Raw genomic sequence first — 13047 nt, forward strand, 5'->3', positions numbered from 1 at the left:
CGATTTGTTCGAGGGGGCACCAGTAACATCTCTCATCGTGAGACTTATTTGTTACTATTTTTGGCATATCCAATATGCCACGGGTAGCTTGCGAGGCTCTGCCGTGCAGGTGTGATACTCTTGGTAGCTTGCCGGGCTGTCCGAGAGGGGTGGAGGAATCCAACAGGGTTCGGCAGCATGAAAGGCGAATGCCCTACCGCTGTGTTATCGCTCCAGCCCAGAAGGGTAAGCATAGACTTTATAATCAAGAGGTACACATTTAAATGTTAGCTCCAGATTCAGCAACCATGAAAACTCCAGATTCAGCAACGATGAAAAATTTGCTGTGATCTTTCCTGTGTTTGAATACTATTTTACTTAAAAATGAGGCTCAAATAATAAGCTAATTTTTTTTCAGTATGCATTAGAACTAAAACTCTTGCACCCATGTCACAGTATTAATCTTCGCTTACCTATTTGCTGTTTAGTTGACTTTGTGCCTTGTTTTCTCTTGGGTAAAATAGGACATTATAATTATCTTACACCTGAGTTATAGTGGTGATTGAATATGTTAATAGATAATGAGCCCCAGAGTGGCCCTGGTATATAGTAGGTTATATTAGCTCTAATTATCAGTATATAAAGTACATGAAAAAATATTTAATAAATTATGAGCTCACAATAAAAAGAAGCTAAACTTGCTGTGATTGTTTTACCATTAGGCCCCTTTCAGAACTACTCCTATATCTTAAACTCTCTTTACCTATTACAATCCGTACATGCCTACATTTTAAAATTGTGGGTAAGATCACAGTCCCCTAGAAAAATATGTTATTATTACCCAAAATTACTATAAATGTGAAATTTTGCCCATTAATCATAAATGTATGTTAGAAGAGATTTTTCTCCTCATTCTACTGAATTAGATTCATATCAGGTTCCTAGTGAGCAGCATTTTATAAAGATGAAATGTACAAGATTGCCAATTTAATGTGAATACTCCCTATGATAGGTGAGGGGTAGGGAATAAGAAAACATATGCTATCTTCTAATATGAAAATTTCTTGTACCAAATTCTGCAAGACACATCATCAAAATTAGCGAGAGAATTTAAACATGACATAAATACTAGAATCCTGTTAAATGCCAATAAATACAGAAAGGAATAAAGAGATAAGATAATAAAATTCAAATGGGATTTCAAATAAAGTTATTAAACAAGGATGTGACTGATATTCAAATAAGCAATACTTTCATAGTGACTAAAAGTATTTTCTTTTTAAAAATTGGCACAGGGGCCACAAGATTTTATAGGGGTTAAGGTGCTTCACTTGCATGCTGCTGACCCTGGTTCAATCTGCAGTATTTTGAGTGATTCTTTGAGCACTGTCAAGAGTGACTCTGAGCACAGAATCAGGAGTAACTTCTGAGCACCACCAAGTGTGATTTAGCCCCATTCCTCAAATTGGCATGGGACAAATTTTGGTTTGTAAAGAAATTCCAGGAAAAATTTTGGATATTATTATATATTAAAACTTGTTGAAAACTCATCGTGATTATTGTTTCTTAGTTGCATTAAACTTATCAATAAAATTATGATATTTAAAAAGGAATAAAATAAATACATAAAGGGTTGATATTTCTTCCTCATTTGTGTAAACCGAAATAATTTTCTAATATTCCAAATCTTCAGATTATCACCATTATCATCAAGCTGATATAAAAAAGAAACACACACAGAAAGTTAGATGGGTGAAAAAGGTTGCATGATCAAAGAAGAATGTAGGGACTTTGAGTTTCAGAGAATTTTTAGATAGGAGAAAAGCAATTAAGGCAAGAAAATTCTTCCTAGAGTAATGATTCATTGGAATGGAACTGTTCAGTGTATAGATCAAAACTGGAAAAGCAGATTCTTTCCAATATCTCTGAGAGGTTGATCTGTCTTTGGAAGCTAAAATCAACCTGTTTCCATGTGCCTGAAAAGGCTGTTACTACATGACCATACTCATTCATATGTGTCTGTTGAAAATAGTTCATCATTTCTCTGTTTTGTTGTTTACTCAGTACATATCTATTAATGCCTACTATATGACAGTTATTACTGTGATAGGAAAAGAAACTGATAATAGGAACTATAAGCTGTCTTTGAAGAAATTATAGTAGGTGAGGAAAGAAGCAAAAATAAGTATATATGTTAACTGGAGTAACAAATGTAAGATGTAATGCAGGCGCATAAGAGGAAATAATGGACCTTTGTTGAAGTATTAAGGAAGACATCAATTGGAGGAGATATTTGCATAAAATGAGGAATATTTTGATTCCATAAGGAACTCTGTTTTTATGTTGTAGAATGCATCATATCATTTAGTCAAATTCTTTTTAGTTTGTATGGTACTGTACAGCGTATAAAGACTCCAAAGATGCTTATCCCACATAAAGACAATGTCATAAATAGTAGGACCCTTTTCCTGCTTGTGAGTTAAAGCTAACAATTGTGTCTTTCCTTATCAATTCTGAACCAGTATCTCTGCTGTGTTCGAATAAAGGGAGTATTGTGATTAATAATACTACAAAACAAATCATCCTAAAACACAATGATCTAGTATAATAATCATCAGTTTTTTCTTATGATTTCTGTAGCGCTGTAACACTGTCGTCCTGTTGTTCATGGATTTGCTCAAGTGGGCACCAGTAACATCTCCATTGTGAGACTTGTTGTTACTGTTTTTGGCATATCGAATACGACACAGGGAGCTTGCCAGGCTCTGCCCTTCGGGCAGGATAGTTTAGCTTTCCAGGCTCTCAAAGAGGGGCAGAGGAATCGAACCTGGGTCAGTTATGTGCAAGGCAAACGCCCTACCTGCTGTGCCATCACTCCAGTCCCTCATGATTTGTATGGGGTGAAATTTTAAGAAGCATTTGCCTGGGAAATGCAGACTTGGCTTGACTCAAGCTGTTGCAACTGGAGCTTGAAATAGTCTTGAGCAGCTGTGGGGGATGTGATTTGGCATGCCTTATTCTGTACGAAATCTCATTGCTCCTTCATGGAAACTCTTCACAGGGGTCAGTGTCAGCTTTCTAACAAAGAACAATTGTTTTTGATGTGTGGGGGGTGGAGGACACACCCAGAGGTACTCAGAGCTTAGTTCTGTTTCTATACTCAGGAATTTCTCCTGGAGGTGCTTGGGGACCACATGTGGTGCTGGTTATTGGTGGAGTTCAGTGGTGTGCAACACAAGCATCTTAACACCTGTACTATCTTCCTTGCTCTAGGATTCCTTAATCTGTGGTGGGTTTAGGACAGTTAATTACATACATCCTTATTGTGGGCCTCTTGTCATCAAGGAGGAAAATGGATCAATTTCTGGCCTTTACCTTGAAAATAGCATTTTCACTAGAGCCACAATACAATGGTTACCAACAAGCTACAAACTTAAAAGGAAATAAATTCCATGTAATTTATTGATGGATGAAAAGCAAGATTGGAGAATGTTTGGGAAAGAAGGTATTGTTGACATAATCTTTGGAAAATATAGTCTTTCAATTGCAACTTCATTCAAGCTTTGAGTAACCAAATTATTCTCTTTTGAAGTGGCACAGAATTTTATTAGAATTGATGATCCGGGTCAAAGGGAAATTACTGAATTTTACCTAATATTTACTAAGCTGATATTGTAAATGTCAAAAAAACCCTGACGCTTTCTAATGAAACTAAGATTAAAACATGATAGGATAGATAAGAAGAAATTAATTTGACCATGAGGAAGTGTTGTCTGACAAAGTAGCCACTGAACCTTAGGAAAGGTTACCAAAGAAAACTGAAGAATCAATTTCTCTGAAGGTTTTGAAAATTGATGGTAGAACAACTCCATGAGTCTTGCTTGTGTCAGTGTGGTCCCAGCTGGAGGGGAAAAGATGTATTGGGTAACCTTTGTAGAACTCTGCTGGTGACATAATCTTCTAAATTCACTGACAAATGAGGCATAGAGAGATTGTCTGAATGACCTTGAAGGTCTTTTGATCAATTCAAGATTTTATTGTATTTATTCATCTTTTATGTATTTATTTTGAGTTCTATCTCAGAAAAACAGTACATAGTAGTTTCTTATATATAATTTCTTCATCGATGCTGCTTTTAGAAGCTTCTTATTCCAAATTACTCTTTTTTGATAGTAGTTAGAAATACTTGATATTTGCAATTTCTTACTTAGTAGGACTGACAACATAAAAGAAAAGTTTGTCAATAATATTTTTGTGTATGTTGGTGTTAATATGTGTATATCACTTGCAGTACATAAATGGTGCCAAATAGTCTGTTGTTGTACTTGCTCTGTTTGATTTAATTATAAACAATCCTGGTGTACAACTGGTAATCCTCCTTTAGAGATAATAAAACCAAAGTGTATGCAAGTTAGGTAATCTGAGGGAAAAAAAGAAAAGCTGAATTTCTGATCCTATTAATAAGGCACTATACTGTTTGTTGTTGAATGGTGATGAAACAAGCATTCTCTTAATGTTACTTTCTAAGTTTAAATTGCTTTGGTAAATATGATCACAATATATAATTTACACATGCAAAGTCTTTCATTGTCATTAAAATATAATGCAATTACTCCTTTATCTAGCATGCAAAGTCTTTTGTGATCTGGCCTGCATCATTTTCTGAGACTTTAGGTAATTTTCAATTTATTTCTCCAAAAGAGGTTGATGCTGAGGTGAAGTGGGAATGGCCAATCCTTTGTGAAAGCTAAAGATGTTACCCATGAAATTCTTCCTGATTTTTTTTGTTTGTTTTTTGGGTCACACCCAGCAATGCACAGGGGTTTTTGTTACTTCCTGGCTTTGCACTCAGGAGTTACTCCTGGCGGTGTTCAGGGGACCATATGGGATGCTGGGAATCAAACTTGGGTCGGCCGTGTGCAAGGCAAACTTCCTACACGATGTGCTATTGGTCCAGCCCCAAATTCTTCCTGTTTTAAAAATCATTTCAAAAGGTACCATTCTTCTGTAAGGCACCTCAGTTCACTCAAGAGATTTTACCAAATCCCATAGCTCTTATTGCTTTCTCTATGACTTATAAGAATGTATCATGTAGGGGCTGGAGTGATAGCACAGTGGGTAGGGCGTTTGCCTTGCACGCGGCTGACCTGGGTTCAAATCCCAGCATCCCATATGGTCCCCTGAGCACCGCCAGTGGTGATTCCTGAGTGCATGAGCCAGGAGTGACCCCTGTGCATTGCTGGGTGTGACCCAAAAAGCAAAAAAAAAAAGAATGTATCATGTAATAACTGATTTATCATCTAAATTGTCTAATTAATATTAACTTCCTATTTACTGGTATAGCTGAATTGAGCTGCATCATTGCCTTGATGTTATTTCCAAGAGTTGTACTTGAAAACAATATTTGTTCCCTCTCTATGGTTTTCACATATTATTACCATAATGATAATACAGTTTTAAAAGCTTAGAAGTTCTTCCTCTGCAATATATATGTATAATATGTATATGTATGTCTTAGATTGCTCCTTTTTTAGATAAAGAATAGCAATGACATATATTTTTTAACAATTGAGCAAGAAAACTAATTAAATTTGCTTCACTGGTGAATGTAAATGATGAGCCATTATATAAACTAATTCTTTAGAAGCTAGCTGCTCTTGCTTTTTCTAGAGTCACATAGTGTACCTCAAAGACTTCAGTCTAGCCTTAACTGAGCTGCCGTTTACATGAAGCAATATGAGCTAAGGTGTATGTATTAATTTATAAATGGTAACATTTTCAGATATGATGAAAGACAATACTATTATAAAATATTTTGTGGTTTTTGAAAATTTCTCCAGAATGGATCTGTAAATATATATAAATATACACATATATGTCATTGCTTAATGATATTAGGAAAAGAGATGAAAATAACATTCATTCATTGGTGTCCTACCTTGTTATAAAAAGGATTCTAGGAATTTCATAAACATATAAAAGTACTATAGCAAGACAACATAAATTATAATCATAAACAAACGATGATGTGAGGCAGTAATAGGGCAAGGTAAAAATTATAAATTGGCACACATATATGTATACATGTGTATATATACATGTATATGTTCCAGGCTTCAGAAATTTATTGTCCAAAAGAAAGATAATAATTGAGACCTTATTTATGTTGTCGTATAATCTTCCCAAGGGCAGACTTCAAGTTTGACTAATTACTAACATGAAGAGGGGAATATTTACATGTTTATGGTGAATTTTATTGATTTGTAGCACCTAGTAAACAAAACAAAGCAATCGCTGGGAGATGTGTACCTCCTTAATAGCATAAGAAATTACTATATATGATTCTTCAAAATGAGAAAACAGTTTTATCCCTAGGAATTATTCTTAGGTAATAAATTTTAAAATACCATCTTCTACCTTCATCCCTAGCCTACCAGGAGTGATCTCTAAGCACAAAGCTAGGAGAATGCCCTGAGTCCCAGTGCGGTCCAAAAACAAAACGAGAAAAATAAACTAATAAAAGTAAATAGCAACATGAATACTTTAAGCCAGAAAAGTTTAAATCATAGAGATTAAGGGGCATGAGTGTAATACAGTGATAAAGGACGTGTATGAGACCTGCCTTCACTCAGTCCCCAGCACTGTAAACTAAAACCAACTAAGTTTATGACATAGATGATAGATAGAGTAATTTTTATTTCTGTGCATACTATGCCAATGTCGCTTGCACAGGTGGTATGTGACCTCTCTTCTGATCTGTCTGATTTGATTTCTCAACTTATCCTTCATTGGACTCCAGAAAAACTGCTTGTTTCACTGATAATACCACATTCTGTTACCTCGATATGTATAACTGAATTATTGCTTTTAGGAAAACGTCTAAAACACACTCCTGTCTTTGTTTCTGGGTTCTTCTCACGCTGCTGGTTGTCTAAACTTTAATAATCATCATGAACTCCTGTATTAAAGTTTAGTATTTTGCAAACTGTGACAAGATCTTTGTCAGAGATTCAAGGATTAGAGATAAGACTGGCTGAATGGAAGCTCCTCCTCTATTAAAAGGCAGTATTTCTTCTTTTTTTATATAAACGCTGGAGAACACCCTGCCAAAGTAATGTTATAAATATCCAAATGGCCCAACACAGAAAAATGTTTCCCCTTCTCCTGTTTTATATTAATACTGATTCAGTATAAATTTCATTGGGGGCAGGGGGGAGCATTTTAACTATCTTTGAAAAAAACAACTTGAAAAATATCAATATCCTCTTGGGTAATTTTGAGGTCTAGATAATATTAATTAGATGAGCAAAGCTGAATGTCTCTTTTCACACATTGTTCAAACTAATTTTCTATCTCATGAATGCTGGAGTTTTATGTTATCTAAGTTTCTTCTCATTTTATATCTATAAGTTGCCTGTTTATACATAGTAGTTCTCTTAATGAGTTACTTATAATTTAATTTTTGTCCTTTTATGTAGTTTCTCATTGTCTTCTATATACATATTGGACATAATTGTTGCATAGATTTATCTCCTTATGTTTTACTTGAACTGGAGCAATAGCACAGAGGGTAGGGTGTTTGCCAACCCAGGTTCGATTCCTCCGTTCTTCTCTGAGAGCCCAGCAAGCTACCTAGAGTAACCCACCCGCACGTCAGAGCCTGGCAAGCTACCTATGGTGTATTCAGTATGCCAAAAGCAGTAACAAGTCTCACAATGGAGATGTTACTGATGCCTGCTTGAGCAAATTGATGAACAACGGGATGACAGTGCTATAGTGCATATTTTACTTATTTTTTTTCTAAAAGCAGTGCATGTTTTTTCATTTAAGGAATATTTTTAAGTCATACAAAACATTCTTTTAAAAACACACTTTCTTCATATATTTAATATTAAATTACTGCCAGAGTGATATAACGTTGTATATTATGTGCTAATAAATATAAGGACAGCTTTCTGCTGAAATAATCTCATATTTTTAAAAATTTCATTGGGTATGAAGCTTGACCACTTAAAATATTTATAACATCATTAATTGTACCAGTATAAAATTCATTCTTTGAAATTTGACATTAGCCTGAAATTTAATTGAGACAGAAAGATTAATAATCTGTTAGCAAATTAAGACAGAGATTCTCAATTACAAAAAAATGAGTATAATGACTATAAAATGATTCTTTAATAAGTCATGTTTTTAGTAAAAATATGTAAATTAATTATAACTATATTTATAAAATTAATATTAGTTATGTATTTACCAGAAAAAATTCAAGTATTACACTCAATAGCAGAAAAGCTGATTTTAAATATCTGGTAATTCTCAATTTAATTAAACAAACTCTTAAAAATTGATTCATATTTGCTTCAATACTTCATTTTCAGTCCTGTAAGTAACTGGGAACTATTATATTTCAATAACTTTTAAGTCCTTAAACAATAGTAATATCAGTTAAATTATTTTAAATATGGTTCATATTTAAACCATATTTATGGTTTACGGGCTGGAGCGATAGCACAGCAGTTGGGCTTTCGCCTTTCACGCGGCCAACCTGTGTTCTATTCCTCCGCCCCTCTCGGAGAGCCTGGCAAGCTACTGAGAGTATGGAGCCCACACGGCAGAGCCTGGCAAGCTACCTGTGCTTATTGGATATGCCAAAAACAGTAACAATAAGGAGAGATGTTACTTGTGCCCGCTCGAACAAATCGATGAGCAATGGGATGACAGTGATGGTTCATATATATACTATATGCTTTATAAAAATCAAGTTTATTTAAAATAAGTGTCATACAGTACCAATTTTTATTCTGGTAGAGATATAAAATAATTTCTTTATTATTTTTGGAAATTTTAGGCTTTGTAATGTATTCTTTTGGCAGAAGTGGTGGCCCATGCCTGGTGATGTTCAGGGTTTACTCTAGTCTGGACTCATGGTTACTTCTGGTGATGGTCAGGGAACCATATATTGTACCTAGAATTAGACCAGGATCATGCCTGGACAAGACAAGTGTCTATATTTTTTTCTAGCTACTGTAATATATTTTTTAATGAGATGTATTTGGGAAAGCCAGGACTTTGGGTTAGACAAAGATGATACAAATATTTCTCCCATATGCACCAATATAGTATTTTTAAAATAACTCAGTCTCAGAACACATTTGCACATTAAAAATTATTGAGGATTCCAAAGAGGCTTTTGAAAAATGTGAGTTAGAGCTATCAACGCTTTTACATTAGAAGTAAAGCACTTGTTTTTAGAAATCTTTATTAATTCATTAAGAGCAATAATAAACCATTGCTTGTTAACATAAATAGGGTATTAATGAAAAATAATTATATTCTCCACAACAAAAAATAGTGCAAAGAATGAATTATTTTGCATTTCAAACCTTTTTAATGTTTGACTTAATAGAAGACAGCTGGATTCTTATATTTGTTTCTGTACTCAATTTGTTGCAATATGGTGTAATGATTAAAGTATAGAGAGAAAATCTGTCCAGACACAAATATGTAGTTGGAAAAGAAAGAAATGTTTTAATCTCTTTTTTAGATAATTGTGAATATTCTTCAATGACATTACACCAAAATTTGCTAAGCAGTGGTTAAAGTTTATTATTAATGTAGAATTAGAAACCACTTCAATTTTATACTTAATTCCATTGATAAAACTTGCACTTCAAATAAATCTTTTATGATGCATGACTTTGTAGCATGCACCACTTATTGTTTCACTGAATTATGCAGATCTTTCAGATGTTGACACTTTTCATTATGCAAGTTGCCTCGTTAATTTCACTGCCAATCTCATCAGAAAAGAGGCTAATGTATTGGGAAACTGTCAAAATGACAGTGGTTGATAGAAGTTTTCTAAAATTCTAATTTTGGCTCAAAATCTCAAATTGTATCATTAGCAACAATCCCTGTCAGTTGTTGTCTTTGAAATGACAGGTTTACTTTATATATAGTCAAGAAAATATTTGCTAAATCTACAAGTCTGAGTAGCCAATGTTTATGTCAGTCTTTCAAATAAAATCAGAAACCCTCATAAAAAGTGGCTAGTTCAGCTTGCAACTTGAATACATATACACTTTCATTTGAGGCAATTATCATATGAGATAAGAAAAATATCATATAAGAAAAAGAAGTTTTTTAATATTTTCATTGTGTCACCTAAAGTTTGAAAAGAGAGAGAGGAGAGAGAGAGACAGAGAGAGAAGAAAAGTGCCTGTGAACATTATATGACTGAAACCCAGTCAAGCAATCAAGAACAACCCCATAACTGTGTATTTCACTGGGGTTCAACTAACTGTAAATAGAGAAAGTTTGAAAAAAGCACAAAAAACTGAAAATCTGGGTTCATGCTTCACACTTTGCAATCAGGTCTGGTCTTTGATCAGTTTTACCTCATCATCCTTGAGTACTATCAGGACCAATCTCCATTCATGTCTTGTGAATGGCCCCTGAGCCCCACAAATATGCCCCAGAAAACAAAAGACACATAATTAAAACATTTTATATGAAGATTTTATTGTTTAGATAAAATAAAAAACTAGCTGAGAACCAACTGGTAATGATGACAGTGATTATTAATTCAGTTTTCTAGCACTGCCTTAATTTGGGTAAAAAGGGCAATAGTTACATCCGACACCATTGCTTTCGGTGCCAGCACGCAAATGCTAATATAGAGAAAAAGGAAGATAACATATTACCTTTTTATGAACATGATTTTGACCTCATAGGACCTCTAAAAGTTCCTAGAGACACTTAGGGGGTTGTGGAATGAACATTGAGAACTACTTGACCAGACCTTATTATCTCTCTCAGGAGTTTCTCACTGGTGAAAATGAGAACAATAATTCATGCATTGCATTATTATCTTGACATTAAAAAATGATAATATAGGGTTCTCAAAGGCTTGATTTTGTTCCTTTTTCTTTAATACTAATCATGATTCAGATATGTCATTTTAGTTATTTTTACTTAGAGAATACATTTTGAACTTTTTCTTTTCTACTTAGTCAGATTGCTTCCCCATTTTTAAATTAAATCACTATAAAGAACTTTTATATGTCTAAATTTATTTTACTAAACAAATATTATATACTCATCAGAAAACTACCTAGAATATTGCTGCACTTTTAAAGAATTTTTGAAAGTCTATGTAGATTATCAATTTAGATGTTTATGTGATACTTTTAAAGTATTAGCATACTTGATATTCCCTGGGTTTATAAATGGTCTATCAATAAATAAGTTTATTTCTTTTATTCAATTCAAATTTGTATTCTTAGTATTTCACATACATATTTTGCCTATTCAATTTACATTTTGACTCAATTTTTTATTTTCTAAAACAAGTGCAATTAAAAAGATTGTTATATTTAGAATGAACATTTCTTCTATGTGCTGTGTCACTTGTTTGAATTGCTTTACCTTCTCAATCAAAAAATGAAATTTTCTAAAATTAACTTAAATGGTATTTAAGAAAAAATTTGCAATTCATTTTTTCAGATATTCAAATGTTCCAAGCAGTTAAATCAGTGCCCATTTAACATAATTCACTTAAAGCTTCAAAGACAATCATCAATGATTATGCTTTATGCTTTACAAATATTTTTTCTATGAGGATCTACCATCTTAAATTTCAGTCTTTCCTGTTGAAAAGTTCTGAAGCAATATTTGCAATATGAAATTAAAAAAATGAGATAGAGGACAGAGAGATAATATAGTGGGTAGGGTATTTGCCTTGCGTGCAGCCAACCCTGGTTCAATCACTGGCACAACAGGTTGGCACACCCTTTTCTCCTTCATAGCCTACCAGGAGTGATCCCTGAGCTCAGAGTCAGGAAAAGGCCCTGTGCACCACCAGCTGTGGCCCCAAAATCAAAAAAATAAACAAAAAACAAAAGCATTCTTGAAAGTTGTATAATAATTTTTTTTGAAAAGTAAACCAAGAGAAAGTATTAATGTGGAATATCTGAAAAGGTAACTTGTACCAAGTGTGAAAAACAGACAAGTTATTGAGGATTTATGAATATTTTGCAAAAATTAAATGAAATGTAAGCAATAATATGGCAGTTAACTAAACTAAAGCCAACTGGATTGACCCCTTCAGTCTCCGTCCAGTGGGGATTAGTCACAGCGGATGAGACAAACCAGCATACAAGGAAACTATCCAAACATTAGGGTTGCCTGAGCAGTGCTCAGTGAGGTCAGAGGCTGGCCTTTTTATTCCTGGGCATGCTTTTGCTGCATGTTGGTACACCTGCCCAATCATGTATTTGATGACCTAAACTGGTATGCCCAGGGACCTCTCAACTTTGGGTTTTTCTGTTAGGTGGTCCATTGACACAATAGTGTCTTTTAAATTTATTTTTCTGAGTATATATATAGTTCAGTTAGTTGCTGTTACTGACTTAAAGGAAAGCAAAAGTTTAGGGGAAGCTTGCAGATACATTCACTAAGGTCTTCTTCAAAATTGCTGCTTTGTGGTATTATCAAATGATGTAATGGTTTGACTTTCTCCATAAGGGTAAAACAAATAAACAGTTTTTGATACTACATGAAAACTTCAATTTTTTTCTAGCACATTTAAAATATTAGTTAGAAAAATCAGACAATTTTCACAATTTCACAAGTTACTTAGCTAAGTGTTTGTTTTGTGATCAGCAGTGTAAGTTTGGGATGTTTTCTGCATCTTTGAATCATATATTTATGTTGATTTCACAGTGAGGCATCTTATTTGTTTGTTTTTGTTTGGGGGCCACACCTGGCAGTGCTCAGGGATTACTCCGGGCACTGCACACAGTGATCACTTCTGGTGGAGCTTGGGAGACAACATGAGGTGTTAGAAATTGAACCTGGGTTGGATATGTATAGGGAAAGCATCCTACTAACTGTACTATCTCCCCAGCTCCACAGTGATTCATCACAGAGGAAGGGATGAAAGGAGGAAGGGGGGAAAGGGAGGAAGGGTGGAAGGGGGGAAGATGGGAAGGAAGGAAAGATGTAAGGGAGAATCAAAGAAGCGGGGAAGAGAAGGAGGGAGGGAGGGAGGGAGGGAGGGAGGGA

General features: G+C 34.3%; 1 protein-coding gene across 11 annotated transcripts in view; it reads left to right on the plus strand.

The window, feature by feature from the left end:
- Nucleotides 1–13047, plus strand: part of MAGI2 (membrane associated guanylate kinase, WW and PDZ domain containing 2) — a 1445467-nt gene that overhangs the window by 694773 nt on the left and 737647 nt on the right. The window lies entirely within an intron of this gene.

The sequence above is a fragment of the Sorex araneus genome, chromosome 1, assembly GCF_027595985.1.
Source record: "Sorex araneus isolate mSorAra2 chromosome 1, mSorAra2.pri, whole genome shotgun sequence".
Taxonomy (NCBI): Eukaryota; Metazoa; Chordata; class Mammalia; order Eulipotyphla; family Soricidae; genus Sorex; species Sorex araneus.